Source organism: Oncorhynchus nerka, linkage group LG8 (genome assembly GCF_034236695.1).
Source record: "Oncorhynchus nerka isolate Pitt River linkage group LG8, Oner_Uvic_2.0, whole genome shotgun sequence".
NCBI classification, from domain to species: Eukaryota; Metazoa; Chordata; class Actinopteri; order Salmoniformes; family Salmonidae; genus Oncorhynchus; species Oncorhynchus nerka.
This window is the reverse complement of record NC_088403.1, coordinates 26,430,834-26,456,066: the sequence shown is the minus strand read 5'-3', so window position 1 is coordinate 26,456,066 and position 25,233 is coordinate 26,430,834. Positions and strand designations below refer to the sequence as shown.

The 25,233-nt window shown below is 48.9% G+C and overlaps 1 non-coding gene across 1 annotated transcript; it reads left to right on the top strand.

Annotated features, from left to right (window-relative positions):
• Window positions 1-14,844: 14,844 nt before the first annotated feature.
• Window positions 14,845-14,918, top strand: trnaa-ugc (transfer RNA alanine (anticodon UGC)). The gene has a single exon. It is a non-coding gene; the product is annotated as a tRNA-Ala (tRNA).
• The last annotated feature ends 10,315 nt before the right edge of the window (window positions 14,919-25,233 follow it).

Below are 25,233 nucleotides of genomic sequence, written 5' to 3'. Positions count from 1 at the left end.
CGGTAGTGGGCCTGTTGTGTTGGGGTAGTGGGCCTGTTGTGTTGGGGTAGTGGGCCTGTTGTGTTGGGGTAGTGGGCCTGTCGTGTTGCCGTAGTGGGCCTGTTGTGTTGCCGTAGTGGGCCTGTCGTGTTGGGGTAGTGGGCCTGTTGTGTTGGGGTAGTGGGCCTGTCGTGTTGCCGTAGTGGGCCTGTTGTGTTGGGGTAGTGGGCCTGTTGTGTTGGGGTAGTGGGCCTGTTGTGTTGGGGTAGTGGGCCTGTCGTGTTGCCGTAGTGGGCCTGTTGTGTTGGGGTAGTGGGCCTGTCGTGTTGTTGTGTTGGGGTAGTGGGACTGTTGTGTTGCGGTAGTGGGCCTGTTGTGTTGGGGTAGTGGGCCTGTTGTGTTGGGGTAGTGGGCCTGTTGTGTTGGGGAAGCTGGCCTGTCGTGTTGGGGTAGTGGGCCTGCCGTGTTGTTGTGTTGGGGTAGTGGGCCTGTCGTGTTGTTGTGTTGGGGTAGTGGGCCTTTCGTGTTGTTGTGTTGGGGTAGTGGGCCTGTCGTGTTGTTGTGTTGGGGTAGTGGGCCTGTCGTGTTGTTGTGTTGGGGTAGTGGGCCTGTTGTGTTGGGGTAGTGGGCCTGTCGTGTTGGGGTAGTGGGCCTGCCGTGTTGTTGTGTTGGGGTAGTGGGCCTGTCGTGTTGTTGTGTTGGGGTAGTGGGCCTGTCGTGTTGTTGTGTTGGGGTAGTGGGCCTGTCGTGTTGGGGTAGTGGGCCTGCCGTGTTGTTGTGTTGGGGTAGTGGGCCTGTCGTGTTGTTGTGTTGGGGTAGTGGGCCTGTCGTGTTGTTGTGTTGGGGTAGTGGGCCTGTTGTGCCGGGCATGGATGGTGGATGTGGGGTTAGAGTTGGCGGGGCCACTGGGACTACTGCAGGGGCCTGAGAAGCAAAGCAGGGTCATTGTCTCTCAGTGAATGTAGACAGTTGCTCTGAATGCTAAGCTGCATCTGAGCCTGGCTTCTGACACGAGCTGATAATCAGATTTACTCCGCTGAATCCGCTGGACTCCACAATGCGCTCCACTGTCATCCCCCCTCTGCCCCCCACAAACCTCCCCCACCCCAAACTTATCCTCTTCCAGAGCAAAGCTAATTACACCCCGCAGAAACACAAATCTCCATCATTTAAAAAGTCACTCTTTTTCATGGGTTTAACCTTGTTAGAGCCTTAGCCTGGCTTTCTTATACGCCAGGCTCTCTGTGAGGAATTCTCTGTTCCTCCTCTAGACAGACACACACGGCACAGAAACACACTTCTGTTTCGCCTCGAGTCGTCTCCCTGTCAGTGGGTTCACTCAGAGGCAGTGCAATTAAGTGTGTTTGAGTGTGAGCTTGTGTGTTAGCGTGTGTGTGTTTGGAGGGGGTCGAGAGCGCACGCCGGCCTCTCCTCTGCAGGCCATCTGGGACTCTGACTAATAGACTTCCTACATTCATCTTCCAGTGCTTGTACATCCCCATCAGGGAGCTGTTGACCACAAACAGGCCCGTAATGACATTAGCCAGGGCTGGCTTTGGGCTGTTCTGTGTGAGGTCGGCGTGTGGGCTGCCTGACGCCAGGAGGTCAGGCTGTTTCCTGGGGCCCTGCAGGAGCCCAGAGGACTCCTAGGTGCAGTCATAGGCTCTACTCTGTTGCTCTAAGAAGATCAACCAGAATGGGGTGGGCCGTCAGGGTGTGTCAGAGTGGGCCGTCAGAGTGGGCCGTCAGGGTGTGTCAGAGTGGGTGTGTCAGAGTGGGCCGTCAGGGTGTGTCAGAGTGGGTGTGTCAGAGTGGGCCGTCAGGGTGTGTCAGAGTGGGCCGTCAGAGTGGGCCGTCAGGGTGTGTCAGAGTGGGCCGTCAGGGTGTGTCAGAGTGGGTGTGTCAGAGTGGGCCGTCAGGGTGTGTCCGATGGGTGTGTCCGATGAAAGAGATCGATGAAAGAGACCAGGACAACGACTTAGAAGGTGAGGCGTGTGTTTGTGGGGTTGTAATGGCAGGGTCCTGCTGGAAAGGGCGTGTTGAGACCTGCCCTCTGACAGGTTGTAGGCTGGATGACACCCTGCTCACCTCATAAAGCTCTTCAGTGGGTGGGAGTGGGGGGAGATGGAGGGAGTGAGGAAGAGGAGTGAGGAGGAGGGCGTGCTCCTGGACCTTTGTTCTCTTGTTCTTCTACCTCACTTATTCCTCTTTTCTTCACAAGAATGCAAATGTGTAAACCCTCAGATCAGAGGAGAGAGAATGAGTGTAGATGGTGGAGGGATTTAAGGCTGATCCTCCCTGTGTGAGTCAGACAGTCAGCCTCTCTCTCTGTGTCTGAGGGGTACTGAGGGCTCACCGCTGAGAGCTCATCTCCACACACTCCCTGGCATGCTGTGTGTGTGCGTAGTCATGCCTGCATCTGTGGTTGTGTGTTTATGTGCATATGTGTTTAGGGTTTAGGGATAGAACTGGCGAAGGTGAAAGACGAGGTGAACTTTGTTTAGGTGTCTCAGATGTAGTCGAAATCCAAGACCAATAGATGTCCTCTCTCCGTGTGTGTGTGTGTGTGTGTGTGTGTCAGTGGGTATTGTATTACATTTGGGTGTTTGTTCTCTAAAGGCCAGAGAGGGAGTGAATTAGTCTCTGGCACTGAGTCTGTGGGCTGAGTCATTTCCCTTGTCGTACAGCGGGTAGCGTGGCGTGTACAGCCCCACCCCCCTCAAGTTTAATATTGACCGTCCCGCCTGCTTTTATCTCAGCACGACCCTTGTTTAAATAGCAATAGGACCATGTCCTGTGTGCTCAAAGAATCTTTATCGTCCTCACAGAAGTGTGTGTGTGGGTGTGTGTGTGGGTGTGTGTGTGGGTGGCTGGGTGTGTGGGTGTCTGGGTGTGGGTGGCTGGGTGTGTGTGTGGGTGGCTGGGTGTGTGTGTGGGTGGCTGGGTGTGTGTGTGTGTGTGGGTGGCTGGGTGTGTGTGGGTGGCTGTGTGTGTGTGTGTGGGTGGCTGGGTGTGTGTGTGTGTGGGTGGCTGGGTGTGTGTGGGTGGCTGGGTGTGTGTGTGTGGGTGGGTGGCTGGGTGTGTGTGTGTGGGTGGGTGGCTGGGTGTGTGTGTGTGTGTGTGGGTGGCTGGGTGTGTGTGGGTGGCTGGGTGTGTGTGTGTGGGTGGCTGGGTGTTTGTGTGTGTGTGTGTGGGTGGCTGGCTGGCTGGGTGTGTGTGTGTGGGTGGCTGGGTGTGTGTGTGTGGCTGGCTGGGTGTGTGTGTGTGTGTGTGGCTGGCTGGGTGTGTGTGTGGGTGGGTGGCTGGGTGTGTGTGTGGGTGGCTGGCTGGGTGTGTGTGTGTGGATGGCTGGCTGGGTGTGTGTGTGTGGGTGGGTGGCTGTGTGTGTGTGGGTGGGTGGCTGGGTGTGTGTGTGTGGGTGGCTGGGTGTGTGTGTGTGGGTGGCTGGGTGTGTGTGTGTGGGTGGCTGGGTGTGTGTGTGGGGTGGCTGGCTGGGTGTGTGTGTGTGGGTGGCTGGGTGTGTGTGTGTGGGTGGCTGGCTGGGTGTGTGTGTGTGTGTGGGTGGCTGGGTGTGTGTGTGTGTGTGTGGCTGGGTGGGTGTGTGTGTGGGTGGCTGGCTGGGTGTGTGTGTGTGTGTGTGTGTGTGTGTGTGGGTGTGTGTGGGTGGGTGGCTGGCTGTGTGTGTGTGGGTGGCTGGGTGTGTGTGGGTGGGTGGCTGGGTGTGTGTGTGTGTGGGTGGCTGGGTGTGTGTGTGGGTGGGTGGCTGGGTGTGTGTGTGTGGGTGGCTGGGTGTGTGTGGGTGGCTGGGTGTGTGTGTGTGGGTGGCTGGGTGTGTGTGTGTGGGTGGGTGGCTGGGTGTGTGTGTGTGGGGGTGGCTGGGTGTGTGTGGGTGGCTGGGTGTGTGTGTGTGGGTGGCTGGGTGTGTGTGTGTGTGTGTGTGGGTGGCTGGGTGTGTGGGTGGCTGGGTGTGTGTGTGTGGCTGGCTGGGTGTGTGTGTGTGTGGGTGGCTGGGTGTGTGTGTGGGTGGGTGGCTGGGTGTGTGTGTGTGGGTGGCTGGCTGGGTGTGTGTGTGGGTGGCTGGCTGGCTGGGTGTGTGTGTGTGGGTGGCTGGGTGTGTGTGTGTGGGTGGCTGGGTGTGTGTGTGGGTGGGTGGCTGGGTGTGTGTGTGTGTGTGGGTGGCTGGGTGTGTGTGTGTGTGTGTGAGTGGCTGGGTGTGTGTGTGTGGGTGGCTGGGTGTGTGTGTGGGGGTGGCTGGCTGGGTGTGTGTGGGTGGCTGGGTGTTTGTGTGTGTGTGTGGGGTGGCTGGGTGTGTGTGTGTGTGGGTGGCTGGGTGGGTGTGTGTGTGTGGGTGGCTGGCTGGCTGGGTGTGTGTGTGTGGGTGGCTGGGTGTGTGTGGGTGGGTGGCTGGGTGTGTGTGTGGGTGGGTGGCTGGGTGTGTGTGGGTGGGTGGCTGGCTGGGTGTATGGTCAAGAAAGGTATTAAAAAAAGGAGAGGTTGAATCTTTCTCCTGCTGTGTTGAGAATGTGTGTAGCCTGAGATCTGATCTTCAGACACAAGGGGGCACTGAAGGTGACATGCATTATTTGAATTCTCAATACGTTGGAGATCACATTTAATTAATGCTGTGATTCTCCATCATGTAGCATGTGGAGAATGACTTTATGTTGCTTTATTTACTGTATTTGGAAACATGATACATCTGATCTTTCTCTCTCTACCTGCCACACACTATGTTTTTGTTGTCCCTTTCAGGACCACACTATGTTTTTGTTGTCCCTTTCAGGACCACACTATGTTTTTGTTGTCCCTTTCAGGACCAAACTATGTTTTGTTGTCCCTTTCAAGACCACACTATGTTTTTGTTGTCCCTTTCAAGACCACACTATATTTTTGTTGTCCCTTTCAAGACCACACTATGTTTTTGTTGTCCCTTTCAAGACCACACTATGTTTTTGTTGTCCCTTTCAGGACCACACTATGTTTTTGTTGTCCCTTTCAGGACCACACTATGTTTTTGTTGTCCCTTTCAGGACCACACTATGTTTTTGTTGTCCCTTTCAGGACCACACTATGTTTTTGTTGTCCCTTTCAGGACCACACTATGTTTTTGTTGTCCCTTTCAGGACCACACTATGTTTTTGTTGTCCCTTTCAAGACCACACTATGTTTTTGTTGTCCCTTTCAAGACCACACTATGTTTTTGTTGTCCCCTTCATGACCACACTATGTTTTTGTTGTCCCTTTCAGGACCACACTATGTTTTTGTTGTCCCTTTCAAGACCACACTATGTTTTTGTTGTCCCTTTCAGGACCACACTATGTTTTTGTTGTCCCTTTCAGGACCACACTGTCTGTGATGGACGTCCTTCTCTGTGTCCTCATCTCCTGGTTCACATGAAGGCCTGTCCTGCAGACCTCAGACCCCCACGTTTCCTATCCAGTAACCCCAGGCCACGTCCTCCTCGCCAGGAACCGACAAAACAAAGACGAGCCTTTAGCGGCCTGAAGACGCGTTCATGTGCAGGTGAGCCACAGCAAAAGCCTTCCTGCTGCATGGACAATACAATATACTGTACAACAACAACATACAAGATAAGATAAGAAATAGTTTATTAATCCCAGAATTCCCCCTCAGTGATTGACAAAGTCTGTATTGTTTATCTTATCTTCAGCAACCGATTATCTTGTGGTATCATAGGGCACTGTTTTCTGTTGACCCCACACCGTTGCTCATTAGGGAACTAGGTCTCAGTGTTAGAGCGGTGGAGGTAACCACCTGGGCCTTCGTTAGTCCTTAATCCGTCCCTCGGCCCACTTTGTTAAGGCCTAATCCCTCTCTTTCTGCTCTGGGGAGGAAGTGTCCATAGCGCCGCCCTCCTGGTGGTCCTCTGCTAGGGTGTTAGCCAATGAAAGGCTGTGCCAGCATACCTGCCGCTCCTTTCAGGGCCCTGCCTCTGATGTGAAGGCATTTGTCCTCCCCTCTCGCCAGGGCCATAGCCACACTGCAGTGCACGGCTTTGAGACGAGTGTGAGGAGCCAAGGGGGAACCAGGGGGATTGAGGTATTTCTCTGCTCTGGAACCGGGTTCCAAAAACCAATTATTCTACCATATGGTGGTCGGCTTCAACACAATCGTCCCTGACCCTGGTCCCTGAGGGAAACGCGGTGTGCGGTATTAACGGGCAGGGGGGGGGGGTGTAGCTGTGTGCCCCTGACACATGTCATTCATCTCCAGGCAGACACACACATACACACACTTTATGTGTGTGTGTAGCAGATGGGAAGTGCAGGGCATTGTGAGAGGAGAATAGTGCAGAAATGTGCTCTCCTCCAGTGCAGCTCTCTGTATCCCCCTGCTACCGCTGACACCTCTCTGTCACACAGACCCCCAGGAAACAAGAGCACATTGTCTTACACCCCCCCCCCCCCACCCCCCCAGCCCCGCAGAGAAAAGAGGAGTGTGCAGAGGCAGAGAGGAAGAATAGAGAGAGGGGAGAAGGAAGCGGGGTGGTGTCGGCTGGAGATGTTTGTGGAAGGGATCTGAGAGGGGATGAAAAGAGTGTGGAGAGAGTGTGGAGAAGAGAGGGAGTGGCTGAGGGGAGTTCCCAGGTAGGGTGAAGTTCAGATTCAGGTGCAGGAGAAGAGGAGTGTGACAGAGTAGAGGTAACGCAGATGTCTTCTAGGGGATACAGGCATCTTATATTATCAGGATATTCTAATGCTGCTCTCAGGACAGGAGGACAAGATGCAGGATTATGATCTGTTAACTAATATGTGGGTGGAATAATGTCAAATGAATGACAAATCATGATGAATCAAGTTTTTATAAATAGCCCTGCCTCCAGTACTGGGTAGCATTCTGAATATACAATATTAAGATGGGAATTGGGCAGCTGGTCCAACGGGGTGGGGTTTCTTCAGTCTTTGTTAGAGCACTGACCCACACAGCAGGGAAAACAGTGTTTGCTCCGGGCCTCACTAAAGTGGGAAAGAAAATGTCATCGGCAGAGACGCCTTTGAGCTGTAAAAGATGATGAATACCATTTATAGATGGCCCTCTCTGAGGACCCCACATGTTAAGTATTCACCACCATTCTTTATCAGTACTGAACAATGCCCAATGCCAAAAGTTAAAAGCTTGTATCCCCTGCATACCCCTGTCTCTGACAAGACAGTATCATCATAAATTAGACTAATCGAAATCTGTATAAAATTGAAAACAGGAGAGGACATTTTTTTGAACTCTGTAAAACCTATATTTGAATGTGATAAAGTAGGGTCATATCTGCTTGAATTAAATAATGTTATCTATTAGTCTATTGCAGACTCCAGGAGCAGGAGCCTGCAGCACTGCAGCACCACCAGAGGGAGGCGCTTAGCTGTTGTTGTTCCCTGTGTTCCAGTGCCAGTCTCCCCCTCTCCCAGCAGAGCCTCCCCTGAGCTCCCAGTCTGCCCGTCCAACATCCTCCACTGTCACTGATTCTTGGCAGCAGGGGACTGGATCCAACCCTGCTCCAGCCTCAGCCCTACCTCATGGCCATACTCAGAAAGGAGAGAAGGAAACAGAGGAGATGGTTTTCTCCAGCCCCTAGTGTCTGTGAGGGATCTCTCTGAGTTTGACAGCCCACCATCCAGCCAGTTCAGCCGAAGCACAGACCTGGGTAGTGGTCTGAGCGGTCCTCTATGTGGTATTGTACCTACACTGCTTTGAAGCAATTGAAGTGAAATGTATTCGAAGCTGTTGCATTCCCCATGGGCCAATTACTTGTTTCATTTCATTTAGAAATTCATAATTACTGTAACAGACTTGAATTTTTAATTGTTGCCAAGGCTTGCTTTCCTATCATGTCAAATGGAAGGATAATTATTCCATATATCCTTTTTTCTTTTTATAGCAAATCTGAGTGACCTGGACTCAGAGGGTGGCTCTCCTCTCTTCCAGAACAGCTCCTCTTCCATGTCCCTGTCTGTTCTGCCCTCATGCAACCCACAGGACCCCCCAGCACACCAGCCCCCAAACTCAGCCCCACACCACCCTCTACACCATCCCCTCCCTCCCCAGGCCCAACTCTGCCCACCTGACTGGACCACCACGGAGCCCCAGCCAGGCAATGTCCTCCATCCCAACCCAGACCCTACTACCCTAGCTTTCCCCTCAGACACCTGGCAGTCCTACCCCAGCCCACAGTGCAGGATAACTCCCGGCCAGGGTCACGGTTAGGGTCAGGTTTGACCTCATCTCCTGTTGTGGCGGAGAGGCAGGACTGGAAATCACACCGCTGGTCAGTCCTTCCCCCGCATCTCTCCTGTCAGAGGTGAGGAATGATTCCTGCCTGTCCCATATGGGCCGTTCACAGCCTCCTCCCAGCCTCCTCCCAGCCCTCCCAGCCTCCTCCCAGCCCTCCCAGCCTCCTCCCAGCCTCCTCCCAGCCCTCCCAGCCTCCTTCCCAGCCTCCCTCCCTGTCCAGCAGCAGCCTACACTGGTGCCCCTTACCTAGCGCCACGGGGCTGATTGTCCACAACATGGCTGGACATCTTCCCTGGTACAAAGAGACGGCAGCCAACAGACAACAGAGGAAATCAAAGCCTGGCTCTATAGAGACGCCCTCCTCAGATCAGATGCTCCTGTCCCCATCGCCGGTCTGCATTGTGAGGTTCTGCTGTCAGCCCTGTTTTGTTTCCCCTCGTAATAAATAACGCAGAAAGCTTTTCTTTTCCCTTTAAAGCGGCAATAGAAAGAGGACTCTTTTGATGAAGAGCTGGTACCGTTTGATTCCCAGTTCAAAGGCGCGCGAGGCCCCTTCACAATAGGAGGGAGTGGGGGGTTCCCTGCCTCGTGTGCCGTCCCCACTCAGCCGCGGCTTCCCCGCGCTCTCTCCATTCTCCCGGTCGCTGAAAGGGAGACGTGTAGCCGATGGTCATAAATCCACACTGACCACCGCACGCTGACGGGGGAAACAGTTAGAGCTACGGTCCACAATAGAATATAGTGGCTTTCCGTCGCAGCTAATTTACCGTTTAGAATAGAGATAAAGGACGGGGCCACTGACATCTGACTTTTATGGGGGGCTTTACGAAAGACTATGAAAAGAGAGCAAACAATTGGGAAATTGTGTATGGATTTTCTTTCTCTATCAGAAATGATGATGCCTCCTGCGCTCTTCTAAGGTCCTTACTACTGATTAGTATCGGTTCCAGGTGCGTAGGAGTCAAAGTAAGAACACTGAAAGAGATTTTGACCAGCACACTGTTGAAAAAAGGAATACATTCAAAACTGAGGCTTGAATGTAACCTAAATATGTTTATTAGAACATCATGGTGCCCCAAAAATCAATAAAGTGCATAAATGAAAGATGAGAAAAAAATTAAATAATAATTGGCATTTGGTCTTTCTCAGTGTAAATAGTCAGCAGAGACACCTGGCTTCTATTTCATAGGATAAGGATAATTGCATAATTCACATGATCAGAAAATCGATAAATCAGTACCTAGTACAATAGACTAGGTACTACATTTTATACAGAATATACAAAAGCATATATACAAAAGCAGACAGAGGAATATCATCAATTATTGCTTTTACATATACCATGTGACCATTTCTCCATCAGAGATCAGTATATGGTGATACACTGTTCTCTATGGGGAGATAGATCTATATGGTGATACACTGTTCTCTATGGGCAGATAGATCTATATGGTGATACACTGTTCTCTATGGGGAGATAGATCTATATGGTGATACACTGTTCTCTATGGGCAGATAGATCTATATGGTGATACACTGTTCTCTATGGGCAGATAGATCTATATGGTGATACACTGTTCTCTATGGGGAGATACATCTATATGGTGATACACTGTTCTCTATGGGGAGATACATCTATATGGTGATACACTGTTCTCTATGGGGGAGATACATCTATATGGTGATACACTGTTCTCTATGGGGAGATAGATCTAGATGGTGATACACTGTTCTCTATGGGGAGATATATCTATATGGTGATACACTGTTCTCTATGGGCAGATAGATCTATATGGTGATACACTGTTCTCTATGGGGAGATACATCTATATGGTGATACACTGTTCTCTATGGGGGAGATACATCTATATGGTGATACATTGTTCTCTATGGGGAGATAGATCTATATGGTGATACACTGTTCTCTATGGGCAGATAAATCTATATGGTGATACACTGTTCTCTATGGGGAGATACATCTATATGGTGATACACTGTTCTCTATGGGGGAGATACATCTATATGGTGATACACTGTTCTCTATGGGGGAGATACATCTATATGGTGATACACTGTTCTCTATGGGGAGATACATCTATATGGTGATACACTGTTCTCTATGGGGAGATACATCTATATGGTGATACACTGTTCTCTATGGGGAGATACATCTATATGGTGATACACTGTTCTCTATTGGGGAGATACATCTATATGGTGATACACTGTTCTCTATGGGGGAGATACATCTATATGGTGATACACTGTTCTCTATTGGGGAGAAAAATAAAATAAATAAATAAATGTTGAAAAAGAATTTGTTCTTAACTGACTTACCTAGTTAAATAAAGGTTAAATGTAAAAAATATTTGAAACATATGTAGACAGACCCAGGTTTTGGTGAAAACATTTCAACAGTCAACAATTCTACATTTAATATGAAGTTTGTTATTTTTTCCATATAAAAAAAGATATATGTTACACTATAAGTATGTGAGAACAAAATAGAAATCTTGCTGGATTTCATTCCCATAGTTAGTCATGTCAATGCCTTGGGCAGAGTGTTATACAGGCTAATGTGTGTGTGTGTGTGTGTGTGTGTGTGTGTGTGTGTGTGTGTGTGTGTGTGTGTGTGTGTGTGTGTGTGTGTGTGTGTGTGTGTGTGTGTGTGTGTGTGTGTGTGTGTACACACAGAGTATGGGTGTGCAGAAACCCCTCAACCCTCTGCTGCCCTTTTCAGACGGGGTCCTCTCATTGTGTGCTCCCCTCAGCTCCCTTTAACATCCCTACGCCAGGGCCCAACAATCAGAGGGTGACCTCCAAGGCGACCCCTCATTGAGCATCATCTCCAGAGTGTAACTGTCCTTGACAATGGAGCGGGATGGAGCGGGACGCTGGCCTATTGTGGTGCCCTGGCCCGGACGCTCCACCACCCAGACCCAGGACACCACCCAGCCTTTCAGCCCCACGATGTGGGGGGACAGGGGGGTACATGGAGACACAGAGGAGCCTTGTCTGGGCTGACTCCTTCCTGGCTTGCCTGGCCTTGCCCCTACGCCCCCCTATCCACCTCCCCTTCCTCCAACACCACCTCCCGACTCCGTAGCACTCCTCGGAATGACGGCTGACTTGACAGCAGCAATATGCTTTAAAGTGTCAAGTCAAGTCTCTCCATTGTCTCTCTGAGTAGAGAGCCGAGGCACTGGAATGCACAATTGTGTGTGTGTGTAGTCAGACGTAAAGGAGCTGAGTTTGCGTGTTCTTTATTTGCTTGTGTATATATTACTAGTTTGTCTGCTATCTGTTTTTTACATGTCCACATGAGAGAAGAAGAGTTCATTCTCTAAGGCTGTCATCATGACAGAAACCCTCAGCACACTATTTTCAGTTACCGTTACAAAAAAGGCAAAGAAAACAGGTGTGTTTTGAGAAGAGTCAAGTAATGAGTGATTTAAGGGCGGACAGTTTGGCCAGTCCTGTGAGTGAGGTATGTGGTAATGAGGGCTTAGAGGGAGAGCGTTGCTCCTGTGTGTATAGTACCATCTCCCATAGCCCCAGGGTCTGACTGGCTCTGTGTAGGCTGACAGACTCCACCTGGGGGGGCATCCTCTCCCGTGGAGGTCCTGGTATCGTGGTGGTGGAGGGTTGATGACACCGGCTCAGGGCAAGGAGGAATGGGAGTTTGTTGGGTGTCTGGGTGAAGTGTGTGTTTGTTGTGTGTGCATGGGTACGATACCGAGCCGTTTCTGAAGCCTTGAAGGGACAGGCAGTCTGGCACTAATTGAGTTACAACCAGGTGTTGGAACTGGTTCAGGGAGCAGCATAAACCCATTTTATTTTTAGAGGAACAGAAACAGAACCTGGAAAGAAAGTGATCTCTAGTGTTGCGGAACAGAACCGTTCCTTTTAAATCTTGAGAACCAGTGTCTAGTATATACTGTAATTCTGTAATACAGTGAAGTTAAACATATTCCAATTCACATCATGTCATGGTGCTCAGCACTTCAAGCCAAGCCCCCTCCACGTCCACTCCTCTCTCTCTCTCCCCGTGAAATTTCAGTCACATCTCTCGTCAGTCACATCTCTCGCCTGCACTTATCTGTCCTCAAACATGTAAACAACTAGCTTACACGTTCCACAGCAAGCTGCTCTATCCACGCTTATCGGTAGACTAAATGAAAGAATGATGTTGATTTCACAGGGTTAAAAAATGAACAAACCATTACTTTTTTAGGAGGATCGAACCGATTCAGAACTTTATTATGCTGGTCGGAACACTGTAAATAAATAAATAGGGGTTCTGCTCGGAACGGATCCTCTCTTTCTATTGCATCACGTAACACAGTACAGTAGTATATTCTCTACATGATATGCCAATCCTGCTTGTGCTATTTCAGATGGCGGTGACAGTGTCCTCCTCGTCCCGCTGTTCTCAGGTCAGCTCTAGCCAGTCCCATGTGTTTGATGAACTGGAGGCCATCGCCCCGCGGACCGGCTCTTGTCTGTCCCTAGACCACCCACTCAGCCCAGCAGACTGCAGCCCACCTGGTACAGGTCCTGTACACCCAGATTATGTCCAGTAGATCGTATAAAACACCACTGATGTCATACCTGTCAAGGGTCTACACAACGATTACATCAGAAATGTTCTCTATATTTATGTCATGCATGCATACATGTGCTCCTCAAACTGTAGACACTTGAAAAAGAAGAAGGATTTTTACTTTGCATCAAAGTTGGTGAATTAACCGTTTTTTTTTTTTATAGCAGGTGAATGCTTAACTACTCTATGTTTAGAGTTGTTTCTACCTGGGCAGTCCATGGTGTTAGAATTAATTAGCGTTATTTAGACAGTTATGTCAATGAAAAGGTCACGGCACCTGATTTCTTTTTCCTGTTTGTGGTTGTTGTGGACATGTTTGTCTGACCACCGTTAATGCCTCAGTTGGACATGCACTCCTTCCTCAGCCTCTCTCGTGTAATGGACTGGGGTGTGACGGTGATGTGTGGATCTCGGCGCTCTGTTGTGGAACAGTCTGTCACGTCTTTGTGTGTGTACAGTAAATGTGTGTGTGTGTGTGTCTACTGAAGTTAGTCAGTTCAGTGAGCTGTGAAAGGAAACATTACCCAACGCAGACAGTGATTTTCTCAACTCACTGAGGACTTCCTCAAGCTTCTCTCATCCCCTCTAATCCCTGACAAGGTGTTTAGGATGTTTAACCTGCTCGCTTGACCTGAACCTCCGTCTGACCTCTATGACCTTTGCCCTGAGGATGTGATGGGATCATGTCAGCTACCACCACTGCTGCAGCAGCTTAATTCCACTCTTCTGTTCTGTGGTGTAACATCTTCCTCAATTGACAAATATAGACATCTACCATCCGTATAGAGCCTGGAAAGCAAAGAAATGTAAAACTGTCTTAAACTGACTGACTGCTTAAACTTTGCTACTGACTCGCAGGCATCCATGTGTGTCTGTCAAAACTCCAGTGACCCCGTCTGGGTGGCAGTATAGCTAGTTAACACTTTAATCACTGGGTTAGACCCTTGTTATCTGTAACAGTGTGTCTTTACAATGGGTTGCATTCTCATGGCTAATGAGGGGGTTAACTCCCAGCCTAACTGAAAGTGTGTCATCACAATGTGTTTCACCACGGGACTTCCTTCACCACAACTCCTTAATCAATCAGACAGCCAGTTCCCTTTTTTTTCTCACCTGAAGGGGTTTACCTGACAAACAGAAACACACCCAGAGACACACGCAACACATTGTAGAGGCAGGAGCATTCCCTATGATAGGGGTAGGCAACCCTGGTCCTAGAGGTCCACAGGCACGTCAGGTTTTTGATTTAACTGACCTGGAAGACCAGGTGTGTTGAATGTAGGCAATCATTGAACTGCGTAATTAGCTCTGTTGGTCAGGTGTGGTGCCTAGTTGGAACGTCATCCTGCAGTACCTGCATCACTCCAGGAACAGGGTTGTCTTCCCCTGATCTAGGTGGAATTCATTTCAAGTCGCTCAAAGTCTCTAAAAGTTCATTTCTAAGGGCATACTGTAAAAACGCAGTACTGTACTTAACTAGAAAACTATCCAGATGTGATACTTTTTATGTGCTATAAAACACAATGCATTCCTCTATGGCTGCTGTGTGGTTGGCTGAGATGGTGGGACTGAGAGTGCATTGAGAGGAGAAGCAGGGTAGAACTGCAGCAGAGCGTGTTATGAGGCAGCTCCAGCCCAGCGGCTGTGTGAAATCCCCTCCCAGGGAACAGCAGCTCCACACCCTGCTCTCTGCCTGGACGGCGTGGGACGAGGATTTGCATGGGCAGGGAGCCCACACTGTTACTGATCCCCTTTTAATTGGCGGTGACAGAGAACTCTGGAGCCTAGGACTGGGGGGGGCTTGAGGGTTGTCAGTCATATTTGCACACACACCTCACTGATCCATACAGGACTATTTCCTCTACCTCTAATCTGCTTCAGAGAGGCTATCCCTGGCCTTGGCCTACACTATCTCTGGTTATCCATGTCTAATGGAATCCCTGTGATAACCCCCTGAATGTAGGAAATCAGAGAAGGTGGTCACTCTGGTCCTGACTAATGTATTGTTTGTTGAGTCCTGTGTGGCTCAGTTGGTAGAGCATGGCACTTGCAATACCAGGGCTGTGGGTTTGATTCCCACATGGGACCAGTATGACAAATCTATGCACTCACTACTCTAAGTTGCTCTGGATAAGAGTGTCTGCTAAATGACAAAGAAAATACAAAATAATTCAATTAAAAAGGAGTTAGTAGATGGACTGATCCAATGGACTCCCATAGTCCCTTTTTAATGCTTTAGTTCTGATGTGTTGGATATGCTGTTTCACATAATGCTTCAGTTGTCCTGTATACTGTATGCCACCTCTGCAGAGATGTCCACAGGCTTGGCTGCTCTGACAGTGGGCTGTGACTCAGGGGACCTGGGCTCCCTGTCCCGTGTGCAGCTCCTGCTCCTGGACCGGTCGGACCCTGTGGAGCCCCACTGGCTCGCTGGTCAGGACATGTACTCCCCAACAGAAGACGGAACAACAGGCCACACAGCGGCGCTCCGAGCCAGAAGACCTCTTAGTCCAACGCGGTATACTACAGGTAGCCCTGATTTACACCTCAACACCCAACCCAGTCTGGGATTCATTTGTGAGTCAGTGAATGTGATTGGACTGACATGTCTTTATATACACACTGTGTTTGAGACATTGTCTCAGTAAGATTACTAGATTACTAGACTACTTCGACAGTTTCTTTTGACAGTTACAATGAGCCAAACTATGACCTTTGATAGAAACAGCAAAACCATTGATTTCACAACAGGGAAAATCCAGACAGAGGAGTATTCTGTAGAATAGCCTGGACAGGGGAATACCAAGCAGCGTTATGGGTGTGTGCCTGCCAGTCGTTGGCCGGCCTTGAGAGTAATGTCTTTACAGTGTGAACCGCCTCTCATCTGCTCCCAGGCATGCTGCTGCAGCATCTTAACTGAAAGGCCATAAAGATATGGAGGCTCATTTCTGGCTTTGGCAAAACATTTTATTGGGATATGATATGCCATATTAATAAAGATCAAACCGCCTCGCGTTTATCATTAACCTGGAGACCTGAGCCCAGACACACCGACAACTAGTTAAAAATGTCTATTTTAACAATGGCACTATCTGGATGTGATTATGCCTGTGCGGCATGCGCATATCAGTCTGGGTGATGCAAGAAATGGCATGGAAAGTAGAACAAACGTCCTGTAAAGTGGTAAAAGGAACGTAAGTGGTCGATGCGCAAACAGTTGGAAATAAGCACGTCCTATTGTAGTTTTATAGGCAAACAAAATGTGTGTAACTTGTTTTCCATGACATTGACAGTACTAATGCTCAGTGTGATGCTTCTCCTCTGAATTGGCAATGGCCTTGAATACAGTCATTGAATCAAACGAAATCCTCTTCACTCGTTGACGTATCCCTGTGGCCTGCCTGGAGATGTAGACACTGCAGGGAGCTCGTCTGTCTGTCTGTCCTCCTAGGTGTGTCTCCAGAACAATGTTTTCCCATTCTGTGTTTGCACCTGGCATGCTTCTGCGAGACAGGTGCTCCTCCATGGTTTTCCCCCCCCTCTTTTTATATCAGTGTTTGCAGAGAGATTAGGAACCATACTTTTAACTAATACATGGCATTACTCATATCGGTGCACATACTCAAACACAAAGGAAAACCCACACGCAAGCGTGTACACCGGGCACGCTGGCACGCGCACACACTATCTATCCAGTTTGTGTCTTCAAATTGGTGTGTGTGCATGCCTGCATGGATGTGTGTGTGTGTGTGTGTGTGTGTGTGTGTTGTCAGGCGTCCTGCAACCCCTCACAGCTGGCAGCTGTGGAGACGACAGTGTGTCTGAGAGGTGTGTCGCCACAGGCAAAGTCCAGGGACAGGGTGACCACACAATGGTGAGTGTCTGTAGCCCCTCCTCAAACTACCCCTCACAACAACTCCCCCTTGTAGCTTTCATCCGTCTCCTTAAATGACTATTGCACATTGTTGTTTAAACACGGACTATACAAACACACAGACACTGACTGAGACAAAGACCTCTATTTACAGTATAAACTTGAACTGGCGTGAATTTGTAACTGCCATCCCGGATCAAGCAGCCAAATTGTTGTTGATAATTGAAACACACTATAACAACAGTGAGAGAAGCGTGCAGTGCAGCAGGTGTGTAGTTAATCAGTCACAGGCCACCGGAGGGAGAGGCCGGTGACTGTACCACTGAAAGAGCAGACAGCCTATTTACACCCCGCTCCACTCAGTCCACTGCTCTATCCAAAGGGGGTCCACTCACTCACACTTAGATGTGGCTCTATACAGGGGGGGACTCTTTTGGAGGATGCGCCGCTGGTGGGATGGATCAGACAGGGTCAGGGGTGAGGGGTCAGGGGGTAAACGCAGCGCTGCGAGTGCCGGGGTGCAGTGGAATGGATGCAGGTGCTCCACGCGATAGACTATTCATCTCCTCTTTATGATGGAGGAGAGAGCTTCCTCTGCTCTCTGAAAGGCTCAATGTGTCTTATAAGCCCCCTGTGATTATGTCTAACCACAATGAAGCGTTCTGAGTACCCGGGGCATGATTCATGTTAGGCTATTTGCATAATGGACCACTACTACACCACAGGGTTAGAGTCTAGTGTGCTGGTACGGGATTTGTCCCTCATTATGTGGTTATAATGTTTGTTTGTTTTTTTGTTGTAATAGTCATGCTTGATTGTTCAATGTAGTTTGAACACAGGTCAGACTGAATAATGTGATCGTCGTGTCACGGTGTTATGCTTGTGTTTTCAGCAGTGCCACACCGAGGATGGTTCCAGGTCACCGTCGTCATGGATCAGTGATTCCAGTCCGTCAGGCACCATATCCGGGTCCACCAGTTCCCAATGCGAGCCCTGTATCATTTAACTCTTGTCACATCCACACTTAATGAACGTGATCGCTTAACAACCTTAATGATTTGATATCCTAAACCGTTGTACTTCAGCTTGCTCTGCATATTATGCATTCGACCCTTCTCTCTGAAACGAAGCATACAGCTCAGGAAACCCTTAGCAGCTATCTTGAATCAGTCAATACCTACAAGAGGCTGTCCTTAACATGAGGGTTTGGTCTCCGTAAAAGCCTCCTCCTGTCCATACTAGAGCGGGTCATATTCAAAGCCATTGTGTTCTTACTGTCACCGCTGTGTTTGGCCGTGTTTCTCTGCGTCCGGTACATTTAAGCCTGATAATCCTCTGTAGAGCCGGCTGGCGAGCAGAGTGGTCCTCTCCTGTGTGGCCGTCTTGTGTACACTGATGAATAATGGGTTCAAAGGCAGAGCAAGTACTGTAGGACCAGAAACACAGAGAAAACAGGCTTCACAGGAAGGGAAGGAAAAGGAAGGATCAATTGGGTTTGACTTACCCCCTTCACATTTCTCTCCCTTCTGTGAAGCAGAGAGATACATTTTTTTTAGCTAAAACTTTCCCTCTTTCCTCTCATCACGTTCTTCTTTGTCCTTTTTGTTCTTTCTCCACCTCTGTTTCACTATATCTGTCCTCAGCCTGAGGTCATACCATGTGTTTTAACGCTGAGTGACTGTCGGCCCTAACCAAATCAAATGTATTTATAAAGCCCTTCTTTACATCAGATGATATCTCAAAGTGCTGTACAGAAACCCAGCCTAAAACCCCAAACAGCAAGCAATGCAGGTGTAGAAACACGGCGGCTAGGAAAAACTCCCTAGAAAGGCCAGAACCTAGGAAGAAACCTAGAGAGGAACAAGGCAATGAGGGGTGGCCAGTCCTCTTCTGGCTGTGCCGGGTGGAGATTATAACAGAACATGGCCAAGATGTTCAAATGTTCATAGGTGACCAGCAGGGTCAAAATAATAATCACAGTGGATGTCGAGGGTGCAACAGGTCAGTACCTCAGGAGTAAATGTCAGAGTAAATGTCAGTTGAAAACAGCAGGTCTGTGACAGGTAGCACGTCCGGTGAACAGGTCAGGATTCCATAGCCGCAGGCAGAACAGTTTAAACTGGAGCAACAGCATGGCCAGGTGGACTGGGGACAGCAAGGAGTCATCAGGCCAGGTAGTTCTGAGGCATGGTCCTAGGGCTCAGGTCCCCCGAGAGAGAGAATTAGAAAGAGCATACTTAAATTCACACAGGACACCGGATAAGACAGGAGAAATACTCCAGATATAACAGACTGACCCTAGCCCCCAACACATAAACTATTGCAGCATAAATACTGGAGGCTGAGACAGGAGGGGTCGGGAGATACCAATGGCCCATGGCTCGCTGTGTCGCGGCTCAGCGACAGCACCATTACAAACCCAGTTGTCATACCTGTGATTCAGCGGCCGTGCATGAAGGCCACCGTGCTCAGCCGTTAACTACGACCAAGGCCACAGCGACTTTTAACATGTCCTCTTGGCTCCACTGCTTGTTGTCTGATGTCAGGACACCATGACTGGTGGGTTACACTCCCTGGTCAGATACCAGGAGCTGTGTCACATGACTACATCTATGTTAACTTACAGATGGGGCGGAGTCCGATCAAACCTGATCAAACCTGCCAGGCCCTTACCACCTTAAATGACAGGGGTGAGTGACATTTTAGTGAGATGTCAATGTGGGATAGTAAAGTTTCCCCACTGTATTATTACCTCTATTTTACACGCCTGCAATGGAACGCTCATAATGCTCATTGGACATAAGACAGCCGTTTGTTGTGGTGGAGCCCTAAACATCCCGAAACCCCAAAACACGGTCTTATTTACTGCAGCTCTGCGAGAACAAACTTGTCACATAAAAAACAAGATGTCATCCCAGGTATCCTTGGTGATGGTCTGTGTGTTCGTGCACAATGACCTCTGGGAGGCCAAAGACATGGTCAGAGCCCAGGAGAGGGTCATGGGGAGGGCGCTGAGGGGTCAGCCCCGGGGTCAGCGAGACTTTGAGAGGTGCCCAGTGTGTGGGATGGCTTTGTGTGGCCATAGGTTAGGTGAAATTGGGTTTCCAAGCGGATGAGCGGCGCAGTTAAAACTCTCAATAGAGCTCCCTAAGTAGTCCATAGAATGAAACTGTTAGGACTCAATGTGACACTATGGGGACAGCATTGTAGGGTGAAAGCATGGCGTTCCAGTATGAATTTATGAATCCAATGGACTTTGACCTAAAAGTATGTATCCAAATAAAGAATATACGAAAAATGTGAAATACAGACCCTGTTGTCGTCGTTATCAGTTTTTTCTTATAACAGTTTCAAAGCTTTATAATGTGGCTTGTTCCAAACAATGTCCACCTGTGCATGAACCAATAGGTAGAATACAGGCCAATGTCACTTAGGCCAAGGACTTACCCAGTCAGAAACATCATGCAATAAGATAAGTCAGTAAGCTATGTGGTCTGTCCCCAGTGAGCTCTCTGATAAGGTCTTTGTCCCTCTCTCTGCCATAATTCATTCATAGGTACTATAATCCCCTTCATAATTGTTTCATGACTGTTTCAATTCGGCCCCGTCACTCCTGTGTTTACCCCAGAGTTTAGCATTCAGCTGTTACTGAAGACGTCAGTGCCCTAAGTGAATATCGTTATGAGCCGGGGCCACAAAGAGGACTAATCTGGACTGACCCTGGTAGATTGTTCCGGAAGGCTTCGGGGAGCCACTAGCTGGACAGATTAGGGCCGGTGAAAAAGAAGGGAAAGACACTGGAGTAGAGATTAGTCGTGTTCCAAGCAGGATGGTCCCCCCCCCCCCCCCCCGAGGACCACACACTGACAATGTAGCTGTGTCACCATTGTCTCTAAACCACTGCTACTGTGGGCTCAGCGGCCATTGTCTCCTCCGAAATCCACCATCGTTTTCTCTCCCTCCTTGCCCTTTTTCAAACCTGGATTCATCCAGGCCCTTTGATTGGCACTTGTCAGCGGCTGATAGAGAGGATGACGTGTTGGAAAACGAACCGGCCAATAAAGGAGACCTGAAAAGGCCAATCCCTCCCCATGAATAATAATCTGGAAGGATTTGCCTTTTTCCTCCGCCCCTCCCTTTATTCCAGCCTTTCTTCTGGACAGATAGAGGAGTCGAGGCTCTGGGTGGCATCGGTGAATGGCACTGATTGTCTCACTGACGCTCATCCCTTTCTCAAACACACAAAGAAAAAGATACAAGTCCGACCTTCTTGCCTCCTTCCTGGTGCACTGGATGTTGGGGTGTTCCTGTGTGGAGGAGCAGTCGATGTGTGGATTTTTGTGTTCAGGGGCAGAGCCGGCCAGAGGGAGGGTGGTGTGTGACTTTTTCTTTTTGTCTTCGGTGGCCTTTCGAGATCAGGGAGGGGATTTGATTTGGCTACACACAGCCAAATCCAGCTATCTGCCATGATTCAGATGGCTCTGTTGGTATGGTAACCTGGTCTGTGTGTTTTAGATGGTTTCTAAGCAGGCCACTGTCTTGTTTCCAGCTTGAACTGACCAGTAATCACTCCCCAGCATTCACGGATTAGGCCATGTTAGAACAGGAGCTTTCAGAAAGGAAGGTACCAAATCATCAATCATTTGGGCAAAGCTTTTACTTTGTATCAAGCATGTCTCAGAGACACTATGTTTTAAATGACCAGTCTAGTTGGGTACATCTTGTCCAATAATCAACATAAATATATGATGAAATGTGTTTATGTAAGATGTTAAAGCGCTTGCACAAATGCATCATTTCAGATAGCAATTGAACTAACATTTTGTCACCGTTCCTTCTAATTTCATGGTGTATAGGCATGCATTCTATACAGTATGATATCATTTGTATTATACATCTCCTTGGTCCTTCCAATTTTGTTTAAATAAATCATCTAAACATGATTGATGTTGCACACAAATAAATATTCTAGACCGAATGATAAATTCTATGCTGTATCGGTGGACAGTATCCTACTACCCAAATGCCTTTGACATTGAGAATCGTGCCCGACACAGAAACTGAAGTAGAGATGTGATTGTGTTCACTGTGGTGGAAGACGGACTGTCAAATGAGACATGACTATATCCATCTGAGCTGCTGACCTCTGACCTTTCAGCACAATGTATGATGACAGTCTGTGACGCTTTTGATGAAAGATAGATCTGAACCCTATCACTCTGTTGGTCAAGCTTTCTCCCGATCGTAATGTCTAACGAACACCATCCTAATGCTGAAATGCTTGAAACTCATTTGTTTTATGTGGTAGTAACACAAGTAACACTTATGGTAAAGAATGACGACTATATATATTTTTTTATATATATATATACATATAAGGAAATTGTACAAACAATCCAAGCCTCAATGTAGCGTGAGTCTTTATTGATGGCACTCTTTGTCCCTGCGCTTCCAGGCCAGGAAGGGCATTATTCAGACTTTTCATTGGCAGATAATGGGACTCCTAATTGGGGGCCAGTGCCAAATCGACTGAGTGGTTAAGTTTCCCGAAGGGAGTGTCCCTCTTTCAGTTAGGATGTGTAAAGAACAGAGGAGTGGAGATGTGATGTGACTGGGATGTTTAGGGAGGACAAAGAGGTGAACGTGTGTTTGTGAGGGGGACAAAAAGGAGAAGTGGTTGCAAAGTGATTTCTTAAGTAGCAAGATAGATGTACTCAAATGCAGAACACCTAGCATGTTGACTTTCAAAGTGCTTTGTGGAACTCTACTAGGCACACAACAGTAATATTGAACTAAGTGGCTCAGCATCATGAAAATACAATAACCAGTGAATAAGAACCAGAAACAAGAAGGTACCGAACCATAACCATAAACCGTGTTAGTTTCATAGATCTGCTTATGGGGATATGACTGCAATATGACGACTTCTTATTCTCCATCTCTGTGTCCCCATCCAGGCCCCAGCCCAGACCAGGGGGTTCCAGTGAAGGAGGAACCTGGTTGCCCTGATCGGGGGGAGCGAGGCTGGGCTTCCACAGGGGCCAGGAGAAGGCCCGGGATGCTGGAGTGCATAATGAGGGAGAAGGAGTGAAAAAGGGAGGAGAGAAAGACAAAGGTGCTAAACATCTACTCCAGACTCCAGGACAGCGGGCCCCTCCAGCCCAGCCGCAACAGGGGCCCCTCCAGCCCAGCCGCAACAGGGGCCCATCCAGCCCAGCCGCAACAGGGGCCGCTCCAGGTTTGAGGACTGTGAGTGTATCAGTGTATTCATCCACCCTCACACATTTAAAACCCCAAACTGCCAACCGACACATACTGATATGCCCACTGCCTCGTACCGTAAGGGAGCATGTTAGCAAAACACAAACGCATCTATGCTCAACACTGCGGCCTCTCTACTTGTTTAAATAATTATTCTCCCCAACACAATTGTCCTTTAGTCCAGAGCACAGCATTTGATTTCACCATTTCCATTAGCTGCTTTGTAAACAAGAGTTTACCCTGAAATTCTTCAGTTTCTCCCAAATGTCTAATTTCTGTCATGCCACCCATTGTCACTGCACCGAGCCTGGCAAGTCCCACAATGAGCCTGTACACCTCGGGTCAAGGTTAAGGGGGTGGGGCCCCCAGAATGTTCACAGGGTCAGGGTTTCTCCTGTGTGCACAGCCACTTGTCTGATTGGACAGGTTCATTCAGCCAGTAATAAACCAAGAGGAAGAACCCTGCAGCTGTCCTTCCACACAACAAAAGAAAGTTTTTTTTACCAATGATGAGCTTTTGTGTTTGTGTGTGTGGTGGGGAGAGGGAACTGTTTCTCTTTCATAACTGTGTATTGGCTTCAACTATTTCTCAGTTCTCAGCTCGTTTTGTATTTTTAGCAGTCGTCTTCAAGCATCATCTTTGTCTGCCGGTGTTACTTTCTGTTTTTCTTTGTGGGTTTGTGTGACAATGAGTGTCAGTATGTGTGTGTTTGCACGTGTGTTTGTGTGCTGCTGCCCCTGCCCCTCATTATTGGCTGAAAGGCATTAATTGGCCTTAATTGGCGCCCTCTCGTCTGGCACTGACCACTGGCCAAAGCACTCCTAAAATAGAAACCCCTCCCTCGTTCTTCCGCTCCTCCTCTATGCACTTTTCTCCCACTTTCTTCCTTTATTTCCCCACTCATCCATCCTTCCTGCCCCTAGACATTCACTTTCTCTAGTGCCTGTTTGTGCCACACTCCCTGTTTCCCATCGAGAGTACATGACTGGGCTAGCACAGTAGTAGATAGACTGTAGATTGTAAACAGTAAGTATAAGCAATAGCAGAGTGATGATTGTTTTCATACAGATAAGAGCGGGGTCAGGTCTGAACCTCAATGTTTTCCTAGTAGGCTAGGAACATACAATGCCTGTGTTGACTGAGTGCATGATTGTTTTGGATAGATACACGAGGGATGACTAAGTGCATGCAGGGAGACTGGTGTCCGCTCGGAGCTCCATTGTGTGCTGTTGTCCCATGGAGTGCTGCTCAGTAGCTGTACCTGTGCTGCTGGCGTCAGTGACTCACTCTGCCAGGGTCTCTGATGAATGTCAGTGTTGATGGGGAACACCTGGCGGCCCCGTGACTGCACCACCTCAGCCCTGCCCCCTGGACGCCACTCAGCCTCCCGTGTATTAGTGTTCTATTCAGGTAGGTGGGGAATCCACTGCAGTCGTTTGCTCGGTTGTTTTCACCAAAGTGAATAGCTTCTCAATGAATGAGCAAGGGAGACCAATCACTTAGAAGAGAGGGTGTGTGTGTGTGTGCGTGCGTGTCTGCACGCATGCGCTTGTGTCTGTGTGTATCTGTGTGTGTGTGTCGGTGTGTTTGTGTGTGTGTGCCCATGAGCTAGGGTACAGTGCCTTTATGTAACGGCTGTTTGCTCAGCCTTTGGTCTAGAATACCTGTCTATTTACCATTAGCGCCAAATGACTGGACAAACAAACAGCCAACCTATTGATGAGCATCAGCGTGGAATATGCACGTTAGCTGCTGATTTTTTTTTCAAAGAGAGCAGGGAAGGAGAGAGGCAGAGAGCGGCAAAGTGAATCTGTCAAAGAGTCTATTATATGGTGTCTGAACAGAGGGCCCTCCACAATGGCTTTATTAATGGCATAATGTCAAGGAGAGTCTGGGAAATAATAACACATCATTTGGCTTTGTCAGCTTATCAGTACAGATCAGTTATAGCAGATGATTAGAGGCTTTGAGGACTTATCTTTGTGGATCTGTGTGCGTGTGTAGTAGCGCTAGGTGATTGGATGTAGGCATGTGTGTGTGTGTGTAAGCGTGTGTGCGCGCCGTGGTTTGTGGTGAGGTGGGTGGCGTGCTGCCAGGGTCAGGAGTGTGGCCGCTGCGTGTGTCTTTGTTTGTTTTCCTGACGCAGAGTTTTCCCCCGCATCCTTTTGGGGAAAGTGTAGGGGCGGGGCCACGGGTCCATGGAGAAATAATGAGGCCTGTTGCCAAATTCTGCCCCCCTCCTGAATCCACCACGCTCAAAGGGACTG